The sequence below is a fragment of the Ranitomeya imitator genome, chromosome 2 (genome assembly GCF_032444005.1).
Source record: "Ranitomeya imitator isolate aRanImi1 chromosome 2, aRanImi1.pri, whole genome shotgun sequence".
Classification (NCBI taxonomy): Eukaryota; Metazoa; Chordata; class Amphibia; order Anura; family Dendrobatidae; genus Ranitomeya; species Ranitomeya imitator.
This window is the reverse complement of record NC_091283.1, coordinates 275,040,020-275,053,465: the sequence shown is the minus strand read 5'-3', so window position 1 is coordinate 275,053,465 and position 13,446 is coordinate 275,040,020. Positions and strand designations below refer to the sequence as shown.

General features: G+C 47.5%; 1 protein-coding gene across 1 annotated transcript in view; it reads left to right on the top strand.

Annotated features, from left to right (window-relative positions):
• The first annotated feature begins 4,360 nt into the window (after positions 1 to 4,360).
• The window catches only part of LOC138666902 (zinc finger protein OZF-like), a 111,291-nt gene continuing 102,205 nt past the window's right edge, over positions 4,361 to 13,446 (top strand). Inside the window, exon 1 of the mRNA XM_069755082.1 lies at positions 4,361 to 4,506. The gene's annotated coding sequence lies outside the window, so the exon portion shown is untranslated. The remainder of the gene's footprint in view (positions 4,507 to 13,446) is intronic.

Genomic DNA, 13,446 nt, shown 5'->3' with positions numbered 1-13,446 from the left:
TAGACAGCACTCAACTCTGCTCTCAGCAAATTCATAGGGGTATTGTCACTAACAATAAGTTTGTAAGCACCTCTTGGCTGTCTAGTGACTCTAGTCTTTTCTTGTTTAGTCATAGGGGCTTCAGTCGCTTGTCCCCCTACCCTCACGTATTCCACAGTCTCGTCATTAATCATGTCTGGCAGTATCAAGTCTTTGTGTACTAGTCCCAGCTGCCCCAGTGTCGGTCAAGAATTCTGTCTATTTCCCTCCCAGCATTGGTATGGTGGTCATCAAGGCAGGACCAGGTCCGGAGGGAACAAGAACAGGGCACACATTTGTCACTGGGTTGTCAGTTTCCTAGTCTGAAGGTGAAGGAGGTGGAAGATTGGTCTGAGTGTCCATTTTCTCCACAATTCCAGCACTTCACTGTTTCTAAGTCCTTAGGTCCCTTACTACGTCTCTACTGTTTTCCTCGTTTTCCAGCATACATGACACGTCGTCTTATTGTCCTAGTTTCTTCAACTCCTTTAGCAACCTTTAGGAGGTCTTTGGATCTACATTTCTCCATTTAGGTCTGGCTGTCTGTACTGCGTCTCGTAAGCCTTTTGTCATACCGTCAATGAATGTATTTACCAATATTTTAACATCAAGTGGGTTTACTGGACTGTACCCCATGTCTGCCCATTTCAGCTGTAACCGTCCAGAGTACATCTCTACTCTCTCCTTTAGTCACATCTGTAAAAGTCTTAATTTGTATCCTAGTGCGTCACCTGCTTTGGTGCTCACCAACTCTCTAGGTCTGCTCAGGTGCACTTATACGTCCATCATATTGTCTTTGTCTGTAAAATGGGAAAGGTTTGTTCTCAGGGTCAGCCAATTATTTTAGCGTAGCTAGCTAGTCAGAGGGCTTCCAGGGATAATACTTCTGTATCTGTCTTACACTACCTGATGTGGTTGGTTCTCTGGTTATACAAAGGTATGACCGTTGCAGTATTATGTCGGTCATAGTCGGACTTTTGAGCATCAAAACATTCATAATACACCTTACTTCCGCCCTGCTGCACTCTCTCAGACGCCATTTATTCACATGCTATTTTCCTCATTTGTCTGTGCCTTTTTGAACATCCAAACATCCATCCACTCACTGGCATTTTTGCGTGTTTCAATATTGGTCTCACATCTTTCACTGCTTCCTTTTTCCAATCTGTACAGCGGTTTTTGGATCCCATTGGGGGCCCTGACTGCACACAGAATAAGTTGCCCATGGCTTCAACTTATCCGCTCAACAACACCAAGCAGGTTCCCTACCTACCACTCGGTGGCACCGAGCAGGTGCACTACCTACCACTCGGTAAATCAGCTGGCTAGCACAGCTCCATGGACGGCAAGGTTACACCACCTAATGCCGTAGACTGACTGTAGCAGGTTACTCCGTACACTACATCAGCCGTGCAGTTGGCTACCTCATCTGCTGATCCTCAATTCGCTATATCAATCACTCAACTTGAAGCAGGAGAATCTTTTCAATCACTTACAAATTTTCCTCTATACTAGGCACAATTCTACCTTTTTCACGTTCAATTTCCAACTTCAATTGTACAACATTCCCTTTTTCTTCAATACCTACAGTACTTATTGCTTTAAACACAAATCTCTCAGCGTGTACTAAACCAAAGACAGAGAAACTTTAGAATGCAGCTATGTGGCCCCCCTTCCTCTGGACCACAGCACAAAAGGGAGAAATGTCAAACAAGTCGCGCAGGGGCTTAGCTTACCCCTCCCATCAGCTATTTCGCGCTGATAAGAACTTGGTGAGTCTTACACACACAGAAACAGAATGCAGCAGTTTTCAGACTTAATCTCTACAAAACATTCATTCTCTCGGAATTAAAAACAGTTTCTCTATACAGGCAGATCACTGCATAACTTGAATAAGCTGATTCTGACCGCGTCCAGCCAAAACACATATAGAAACCTATCCAATGTCAAACCACACATAACACGGGTTTCACTGAATCTCAGATGTAAATTAAATGTACATTAAAAATATCCACAACTCATTCATCCTGGACAATTAACAACAGTTAGATAAGTAATTATACTTATGTGATCACTCATACATACATGCTCATTCAGGGATTGTTGTTTCTTTTCCTTTCACTTTCAGTTGATTTTTACAAGAAGAAAATCCCTTATCTCAATCACTCCACCTAATTCAGCTCAAACTGCGTTGAATAATGTCTTCTGTCACATACAGAGGACCACACCTAACGGAACCCCTCATCAATCAGTGATTTATGTTTATTCCTTATACTCATTTACTCATCTGTCATCTCATTCAGAGTTCTCATAGACATACATGCATACAAGGTTCACACAGCCTGCCTATTTTACACTTTGGAATTAAAGGGAACCTGTCACCCCGTTTTTTGAGCTATAAATACTGTTAAATAGGGCCTGCGCTGTGCGTTACTATAGTGTATGTAGTGTACCCTGATTCCCCATGTATGCTGAGAAATACATTACCAAAGTCGCCGTTTTCGCCTGTCAATCAGGCTGGTCTGGTCAGGTGGGCGTGTTCACAGCGCTCTTTTCTTCCCCAGCTTTCCGTTGGTGGCGTAGTGATGTGCGCATGTCCAGAGTTCCGCCTTCCCTGCGCCCACGTGAAGACACAGCGCGCGATCTGCGCTGTAATCCCTTGCATCGGTGGGGGCGGCCATCTTCCTGGGGCCGCGCGTGCGCAGATGGAGTGCTCTGCTGCACGGGGCTTCAGGAAAATGGCCGCGGGATGCCGCGCGTGCGCATTAGAGATCGCGGCAGCCATTTTCCCAAAGCCGAGTTTGCTCGGCTTTGGGAAAATGGCCGCCGCGATCTCTAATGCGCACGCGCGGCATCCCGCGGCCATTTTCCTGAAGCCCCGTGCAGCAGAGCACTCCATCTGCGCACGCGCGGCCCCAGGAAGATGGCCGCCCCCACTGATGCAAGGGATTACAGCGCAGATCGCGCGCTGTGTCTTCACGTGGGCGCAGGGAAGTCGGAACTCTGGACATGCGCACACTACTACGCCACCAACGGAAAGCTGGGGAAGAAAAGAGCGCTGTGAACACGCCCACCTGACCAGACCAGCCTGATTGACAGGCGAAAACGGCAACTTTGGTAATGTATTTCTCAGCATACATGGGGAATCAGGGTACACTACATACACTATAGTAACGCACAGCGCAGGCCCTATTTAACAGTATTTATAGCTCAATCTCAAAAAAACGGGGTGACAGGTTCCCTTTAACACAACTCTATTTAACAAAAACTGCAGCAGTGTCCACTGACACTCTGAAAGCACTTTAAGGCCAAACAACAAAAACCACGGCCCTAATACAAAATACAGCTTCATATAATGTACTGCCAATCCAAAGTGACCAAAATAACAACACTGCAAAGAGTCTATCCCAGCTCTGTATTACACACTACGCAAATACACAACCAATTAGGATACTGACAAATGATACAGATAACAATTATCATCTTATAACTCTATTATTCAACTCTCATACGAACATAAATAGACAAAACACAAAACTCACTGGTGATGTGGATTCTTTGAACCATGTTCGCAGCCTTTTACCCAGAGGTACGGAGAGATCCAGATGAGTGATTGCTGGTGCAAAACAGGTTTGTAAGAATAACATTTCTCACCTTGCTGCAGCTGGTGTTTTGCATGTCCAATCTCACAGAAGCTCCCCCATACGGATTCCGAATAGGCTGGATACACGGCCCCGGTTGGGCGCCAAAACTGTCGTAGCTGTTTTTCGTTCTGTCCCAAATGTCAGATGACAGATCACCAGTGAGACCAAATTGTGGAGTTACGCCCGTCATTTTACAAGCGCGCTTGGAGACAAAAAGACACCTCACACATATCCTGTGAGCAAGTCACTTTTATCTGAAGTAATAGAGCAAGAAGCAATATTTTATACCATTTACACATAATGCATTTCAATGTAACTCATGTAGCCCCCACCATCACCCAGGGTCATACTTTATTTACCATAACCCAGAATATGTTGTACTGACTCTTGAGAACATACATGATAAGAAGTACAGTCTCCTTGAAGCGGAGACACTAAGACTACTGCATCAACAGATTCTAGTAATTCTAACAATTAAAGGCAAGAGGCACTTAAAGGCAAGGTAGCTAAAGGCAAACTAATAACCCTTCTATATCACCTGCAATCAGCAAAATTTCCTGTTGTTTGCTATGCAGAATTAGACTGTGCATGTGTAAAGATTGTCCCTATGTCCCTCCCAGAGTTGGGCTCTGTATTAGATTGCTCCTCCCTTTTTCCTCAGTTTAGTCTACAGCAGCCATTATTACTCAAGATGCATGTGTACTGCCCTGTACAGATTACTCCTTTTTACCTACTATTGCATTGTAACTAATACAAGATTTTGGAAGAAAACAGCATCGTTTCTCCTGGTCTTTCTACAGTTGCAGTGCCGGTCGAGTTAAACTGTCTGTGGACGCCTGGTGGTGTAAGTACGAGATACACAATTATCTAAAAAATTTGATAATTAGAACGCTTGGGATTTGCAGCCATTAGGAAGAGGCAGAACAGTAAAAAAGGAATAGCTGTGACCAGGAATAGTATATAGTTGTAATCCAAGAAGAGGATTGTTTATAAAGGCTAACGTAAAGCCACAACAACAGCAGCTTACATGGGCTGCAGACATTCTCTGTGCTCTTCACCTCAGAAAATTGCACAGCGAAAGATATAACCTGTTACTAAGAACAGTTCACAGCTTGTAATCCAGAGAAAGGATTATTTATAAGGCCTCTTTCACACTTCCGTCGGGAGTGTCCTAATGCGTCGGCGAGACGTACCGACGGATGTTAGATGGAGGCGTCTCCAGAATTTGCGTAGTGTAGAAGTAGGATTTTCTATTCCGGGACGAGAGAGAGACAGGAGGCGTCGGGGGACGTTTTTCCACTGCAGACAAAAAACGTTTCATGGAACGTTTTTTGGAAAAGACGGACCGTCAAGTTCCGCAGGATCCAGTGCACGACGGACGAAACGTGTGGCCATCTGTCGCTATACGTCGCTAATACAAGTCTATGAGAAAAATTTTTCTCAAAAACTGACGTATCTCGACGGGACTACAAAGACGGAAGTGTGAAAGGGGCCTAAGCTATTGAGAAGCAGCAGTTTTCTTAGACTTTGCAAACACATTCTCTGTGATCCTCAGCTCAGTTATTTGCAACTTTGTATTGGTCTCCCTGACAATCAGGAGCAGAATAGCCCCCAGCCTTGCACTCCTGTGTGCAATGTCTGAGACTAAAAGAACCCTTTCACTACCAGTCCTGCAGCAGCAAGACAGGGAAACAAAACTTCTCACAGCTTGCAGTGAAAGATCCAAACGATTGACCAAATCTACATTGAAGGTCAAAAAGAACCTAGAATCCACCAAAAGTGAATTGCTACACCACACAACTTCCCTGTGGCAAAGAGTACTGAACCAAGTGACTGTCTTATCTGTGCCCGGCGCTCAAGAGTTACCACCAAAGGGAGCCCTTGAAAGACACTTGCAAAAAATACATCTCTGCTGAAATTATATACGACAGTGTCTCTAAAGGAACACCAGGACTTCCAACAGCTCAATGCCGATCGAGACTGCACCATGTGTCACATTGTGGACAAGACAGAAGCAGAAATCGTACAACTGTCAGAAGCGGCATAGCACAAATCCAGGTCTGCTAGGAGCTCAAAGCACTCAGTCAAGTCAAGCCAGGGGCGTAGCTAGAGCTTTTGCCGCCCGGGGCTGCTCCCGAGTTTGGCGCCCCCCCCCCCTCGGCTCAATACACACAAAGGTTACCAAAAATAGGGCAACACACATGATAGGGTCTGCAAAAAAAAAAAACAAGTTCTGCTTACCTGACCGCGCTCCTGCTCTCTCCACGCAGCTGAAGCGTGCACTCGCCGGCGACTGACAATGACGTCAGAAGCCGTCGACGTGTGCGCTGCGGCCGACTTCAGCTGCCAGCCTCCAAATGGCTGGTGGCTGTTGTTAACTATTGACGTACGGGCGCGGGCCCGCACGTCAATAGCGTTAAACAGCTGCAGCGCCGGCCGCGGTTTTAGAGGGCCCCGGGCGAAAGAGTCTCAGTGGGCCCCCCCTTTAACACATAGCATGATTCATGATGCAGATACAGCAGAGAAATATAGCATAGCCACATAGCATATAACACAGCCCACGTAGCATATAGCACAGCCACGTAGTGTATAACACAGCCCACGCAGTATATAGCACAGCCCACATAGCGTATAGCACAGCCACGTAGTATATAACACAGCCACGTAGTATATAACACAGCCATATAGTATATTGCACAGCCCACGTAGCATATTGCCCAGCCACGTAGTATATAACACAGACATGTAGTATATTGCCCAGCCACGTAGTATATTGCCCAGCCACGTAGTATATTGCCCAGCCATGTAGTATATTGCCCAGCCACGTAGTATATTGCCCAGTCACGTAGTATATTGCCCAGCCACGTAGTATATTGCCCAGTGATGGAGTATACAGCACAGAGCCACGTAGTATACAGACTTAAAATAAAAAATAAACATATACTCACCCTCCGATGAATTCTGGCCCTGTATCGCACGAGGCAGCTTCCAGTCCCAGGGTTGGTATGAGCGCAGGACCTGTGATGACGTTGCGGTCACATGACCGTGACGTCATGGCAGGTCCTTCTCACATACCATCCTTGGCACCGGAAGCTGCCGCTTGCATGGAGCGGGCACTGGAGCGTTGCGAGGAGCGGGAAAGGCGATGGAGGGTGAGTATAGCAGGTTTTTTCATTTTTTAATTATTTTTAACATGACATATTTTTACTATTGATGCTGCATAGGCAGCATCAATAGTAAATAGTTGGGGACACACAGGGTTAATAGCAGCAGTAACGGAGTGCGTTACACCGCGGCACGTTACCGCTGCTATTAACCCTGTGTGAGTGGTGACTGGAGGGGATTATGGAGCGGGCGCTGATTGTGGGGAGTATAGAGCAGGCGCCGGGCACTGACTGCAGCGGAGGGACTAATCGGACTGTGCCCGTCGCTGATTGGTCGCGGCAGCCATGACAGGCAGCTACCGAGACCAATCAGCGACGACAGACAGAGGCCGCGACCAATGAATATCCGTGAAAGAAAGAAAGACAGAAGGACAGACAGAAAGACGGAAGTGTGACCCTTAGACAATGATGTAATATATATATATATATATACATATATACTTCTCACCTGTGTCTTGCCTCTCTGTTGTTTTCTGTCTCTGTTCTCACATCTTTTCTGTCTCCCGCTCTGATTTTCATATTTCCTTCTGCCTCTTCTTCCTGCTTGTCCGTGGCTCCGCCCCCGACATTTAGCCCCGCCCCTCCATGGCTCTTCACATTGTGAGAGCTGTGACGCTGCTGGAGGGGCGGGATCGGAGCTTCTGCTGCTGACTGCAGGTGCGGGGGTGAGTCACAGCGTGTGTGACTGTGTGCCCCTGCTACACTGCAGCCAGCAACTCTGCACGGCCGCGCGCACTGCCAGCGCTCTGCTCCAGTCCTCATAATGCTGGGAGGAAGGAGCAGAGAATGAGTGCGCGCAGCCGTGCTGATAGCCGCCCCCACATTGTGCCGCCCGGGGCGGCCCGCCCCCCCCGCACCCCCCTTCCTACGCCATTGAGTCAAGCTGATCAAGGCACTCAACCTTCAGTGAGCAATTCATAAGAGAGCATGCTGAAGCAGAATCTACAAAAGTGCAAGCCATTTTCGCCTAAAGGAAGGCAGAGAGGGAAACGGAATCTGCACGCAAGAAAGCAGAGAGGGAAATGGAATCTGCATGCAAGAAAGCAGAGATGGAAGCTGAGTCTGCACGCGAGAGGGAGGAAATAGATGCCCTACAGAAGGAATGCAAACATGCAGCAGCCATGGCAAGCTAAAGGTTTTTGAGCAAGCTCTAGGTGGGAGCCAAGGAGGCAGCCTCAATTTGTGCAAACTCGACACGGAAGACTCACTTAAGCACACAAGAGACTACGTGCTGAGCCAAGCCAATGAACCCTTGACCACCAACAACATTCCCGTCAGTACCGACCCCTCTCCATAGCATCAAGACGTCAATCCACCTGCAGCTCCCAGCTTTCAAGGTGAGTCCAGTGAGCCACAAACATTCAAACCCGAACCTCCTTCATTCTTCAATACACAACCAGACCCTACACCCCAGCAAACGCCATATGCCAATGTCTACATGCAACCTAACATGCTGGCAAGGCACTACACTCTTGACAACTGCGTGGTTCTGGACCCGCATACAACAGAGACTGTATTGTTGTGAATTCCGCTCTTGGGCTCCCTCCGGTGGTTGTAAGTGGCACTTTTGTGAGTTCTGCTCTTGGGCTCCCTCCGGTGGTTTTAAGTGGAATGGCTGCTCCTTGGATTTAGCAGTCTGCAGCTGCTTCTACTGATTGTCTTTCTGCTCGGCTATTTATGCCTGGCTCCTCCCTTCAGCCAGTGCCACTAGTCTATGGTTCCTGGTTGGATTCACATCTCTGCTTGGATTTCCCTGATATCCTGACCAGTTCAGCAAAGATAAGTCCTTGCTTTGCTCTTTTCTGTCCACTTGTTGTGGACTTTATTGTTCAGTACATTCTATGCTTTGTCCAGCTTGTCATTATGGATTTTTTCAGTTAAGCTGGAAGCTCTGGGAAGCAGATTTACCCTCCACACCTTTAGTCAGGTGTAGAGATTTTTGTAAACTCTGTGTGGATTTTTCTAGTTTTTATACTACCGCACAGTATTCTGTCCTGTCCTATCTATCTAGCTAGACGGGCCTCCTTTGCTACATCCTGGTTTCATTCTATGTATGTCTTTTCCCTCTCCACTCACAGTCATTACTTGTGGGGGGCTATCTATACTTTGGGGATTTTCTCTGAGGCAAGATAGCTTTCCTGTTTCTGTCTTTAGGGGTAGTTAGTTCTCTGGCTGTGACGAGGTGTCTAGGGAGTGACAGGAACATCCCACAGCTACTTCTAGTGTTGTGTTGAGCTTAGGAACTGCGGTCAATACAGTTACCACCTCCTTCAGAGCTCGGCCCATGTTGCTCCTAAACCACCAGTTCATAACACTGTATACCACAAACTGGTTGCTGGTCTAAATGCCTATGCCACTCCGTATCTTCCCATGTTCCTGAACCAAGAAGCTACAAACCACGCTAACAGCATCACTCAGCCAGCAAATGTTCCCCCAAAGTCAGAAAGAACAGACATGTTTGGCTTTGCGAGCTACATGATACGCCAAGAACTCAACAACACTGGTCTCACAAGCTTCGACGACCAGCCCGAGAACAACAGAGGGTGGAAGTGTGCCTTCAAAACCACAACTAGTGACCTCGGCATTACTGCTGCTGAAGAGCTGGACCTGCTAATCAGGTGGCTGGGCCCACAATCTACAGAGCGAATCAAGAGACTCAGATCAGTGATTGGTCTCATAACCACAAGGGACAGACTAGAGAAGGTTTCCGGCAGTCCTGATGCAATAGAAGATACGTTGTTCAAACAATTACAAGACTTTCCTAAAATATCCGGCAAGGATATCTTAAAATTCTTAGAATTTGGCGACCTGCTGTCCGAGCTTCAGCTGGCCAAGACAGACACACATCTACCTGGCCTCAGCTACCTGGATACCACTCGTGGGGTGAAACCCATAGTCGCCAAGTTACCCTACAACATACAAGAAAGGTGGGCCATACGAGGGTCAAACTACAACAGACAATGCCAAGTCTCTTTTCCTCCATTCTCCTATTTCTGTGACTTCATCAAAGATATTGCAGAGTGCAAAACCGACCCCAGCTTCTGCCATGAAGAACCCAGCAGCTCTGCATCATCTCCTAAGTACGAGAGTTCGTGCTCTCACGACAAACTGCAGCGGTCCAGTGTTTGCAAAGAAGACAGAAGTTCTGCCTACACCGACATCAGCGCCAGACAAAGGCAATGAAGGTGAGAAAGTGGAAAATCTGAATTACCAGTGTCCAATTCACAAACTGCCACACCCCCTGAAGAAGTGCATGGGCTTCAAGAAGAAACCCCTTCAAGAACGAAAGGAGCTTTTGAAGAAGTATGCTTCAGGTGCTGCACCTCTACCGAACATCTTGATGAGGACTGTATCATCGCCATCAAGTGTCTACAGTAGAGTGCGACAGCAAAGACCACGTACAAGCGCTCCATCCATCACAGCCTGATTCTGCATCTTTACCTTCTCCCACCACAAGCTATGGTGGGGAGAGTACAGATCAAGTGACAAGCCATGTTGCAGTATCTTCCTCATGCGCCAAAGTCTGCGGAGAAGGTCTTTGTGACAAGTCTTGCACGAAGATTTGCCTGGCAAGGGTGTATCTCAAGGGTCATCCACAGAAGGCAGTCAAGGTGTACGTAAGCACTACCCACGCTTGTTGAGTGTAACCAAATACCATTTAACAGCGAAGAAATCCCATCACCAGAAGGCGCTTTTCAGCATCCTCATCCCAGAGTGATAGCCAAAGCGTTGTCACCCCTGGACGACAAGGCAGACTTCCTAATTCTTGGCAGAGACATACTACTGCACAAGATGTGTCAACAAATCCACGGACTACCCAATGAACCGTATGGTCAGCACCTCGATCTAGGCTGGGTTATCATCGTCAGTGTCTGTAGTGACCAGACAAAGAAACCGAGCAACATCTCCTCATACAAAACCGTTATCACGTCAGATGACCACGACTTGTCCCCCCTGCCACACCCACATCACTACTGGGAGAAGGAGAAGTCAAACAACACTAGGTGGCATGTTATGAACTGGTTTTTCAGAAACACAATGGACCTGGTGGTTAAGAGCACACAAAGTGACCTGATAGTTACTAATAACATAGGACGAGCTCTGAGACGTGGGAACTCTGCTGACCGCAATCCCTAATCCTATCACACCACACTAGAGGTAGCCGTGGAGCGCTCCTGACCAGACCTAGGCGCCTCGGGCACAGCCTGAGAAACTAGCTAGCCCGGAAGATAGAAAAATAAGCCTACCTTGCCTCAGAGAAATTCCCCAAAGGAAAAGGCAGCCCCCCACATATAATGACTGTGAGTAAAGATGAAAATACAAACACAGAGATGAAATAGGTTTTAGCAAAGTGAGGCCCGACTTACTGAATAGACCGAGGATAGTAAAGATAGCTTTGCGGTCAGCACAAAAACCTACAAACAACCACGCAGAGGGCGCAAAAAGACCCTCCGTACCGACTAACGGCACGGAGGTGCTCCCTCTGCGTCCCAGAGCTTCCAGCAAGCAAGAAAAACCAATATAGCAAGCTGGACAGAAAAAATAGCAAACAAAAGTAACACAAGCAGAACTTAGCTTATGCAGGGCAGACAGGTCACAAGACGATCCAGGAGAGAGCAAGACCAATACTGGAACATTGACTGGAGGCCAGGAACAAAGAACTAGGTGGAGTTAAATAGAGCAGCACCTAACGACTTGACCTTGTCACCTGAGGAAGGAAACTCAGAAGCCGCAGCCCTACTCACATCCACCAGAGGAAGCTCATAGACGGAACCAGCTGAAGTACCACTCATGACCATAGGAGGGAGCTTGACCACAGAATTCACAACAGTACCCCCCCTTGAGGAGGGGTCACCGAACCCTCACCAGAGCCCCCAGGCTGACCAGGATGAGCCAAATGAAAGGCACGAACCAGATCGGCAGCATGAACATCAGAGGCAAAGACCCAGGAATTATCTTCCTGACCATAACCCTTCCACTTAACCAGGTACTGGAGTTTCCGTCTCGAAATACGAGAATCCAAAATCTTCTCCACTATATACTCCAACTCCCCCTCAACCAAAACCGGGGCAGGAGGATCAACGGATGGAACCACAGGTGCCACGTATCTCCGCAACAATGACCTATGGAATACATTATGGATGGAAAAAGAAGCTGGAAGGGTCAAACGAAAAGACACAGGATTAAGAACCTCAGAAATCCTATACGGACCAATGAAACGAGGCTTAAACTTAGGAGAGGAAACTTTCATAGGAATATAACGAGACGACAACCAAACCAAATCCCCAACACGAAGTCGGGGACCCACACAGCGCCTACGGTTAGCGAAACGTTGAGCCTTCTCCTGGGACAATGTCAAATTGTCCACTACATGAGTCCAAATCTGCTGCAACCTATCCACCACAGTATCCACACCAGGACAGTCCGAAGACTCAACCTGCCCTGAAGAGAAACGAGGATGGAAACCAGAATTGCAGAAAAACGGCGAAACCAAAGTAGCCGAGCTTGCCCGATTATTAAGGGCGAACTCAGCCAAAGGCAAAAAGGACACCCAATCATCCTGATCAGCAGAAACAAAACATCTCAGATATGTTTCCAAGGTCTGATTGGTTCGTTCAGTTTGACCATTTGTCTGAGGATGGAAAGCCGAGGAGAAAGACAAATCAATGCCCATCCTAGCACAAAAGGATCGCCAAAACCTCGAAACAAACTGGGAACCTCTGTCAGAAACGATGTTCTCCGGAATGCCATGTAAATGAACCACATGCTGGAAAAACAATGGCACCAAATCAGAGGAGGAAGGCAATTTAGACAAGGGTACCAAATGGACCATCTTAGAGAAGCGATCACAAACCACCCAAATGACCGACATCTTTTGAGAGACGGGGAGATCCGAAATAAAATCCATAGAGATATGTGTCCAGGGCCTCTTCGGGACTGGCAAGGGCAAAAGCAACCCACTAGCACGAGAACAGCAGGGCTTAGCCCGAGCACAAATCCCACATGACTGCACAAACGAACGCACATCCCGCGACAGAGACGGCCACCAAAAGGATCTAGCCACCAAATCTCTGGTACCAAAGATTCCAGGATGACCAGCCAACACCGAACAATGAACCTCAGAGATAACTCTACTCGTCCATTTATCAGGGACAAACAGTTTCTCCGCTGGGCAACGGTCAGGTCTATTAGACTGAAATTTTTGCAGCACCCGCCGCAAATCAGGGGAGATGGCATACAAAATTACCCCCTCTTTGAGAATACCCTCCGGCTCAGGCAAACCCGGAGAGTCGGGCACAAAACTCCTAGACAGGGCATCCGCCTTCACATTCTTAGAGCCCGGAAGGTACGAAACCACAAAGTCAAAACGGGAGAAAAACAGCGACCAACGAGCCTGTCTAGGATTCAACCGTTTGGCAGACTCGAGATAAGTCAAGTTCTTGTGATCAGTCAAGACCACCACGTGATGCTTAGCTCCTTCAAGCCAATGACGCCACTCCTCGAATGCCCACTTCATGGCCAACAACTCTCGATTGCCAACATCATAATTACGCTCAGCAGGCGAAAACTTCCTGGAAAAGAAGGCACATGGTTTCATCACCGAGCCATCAGAACTTCTT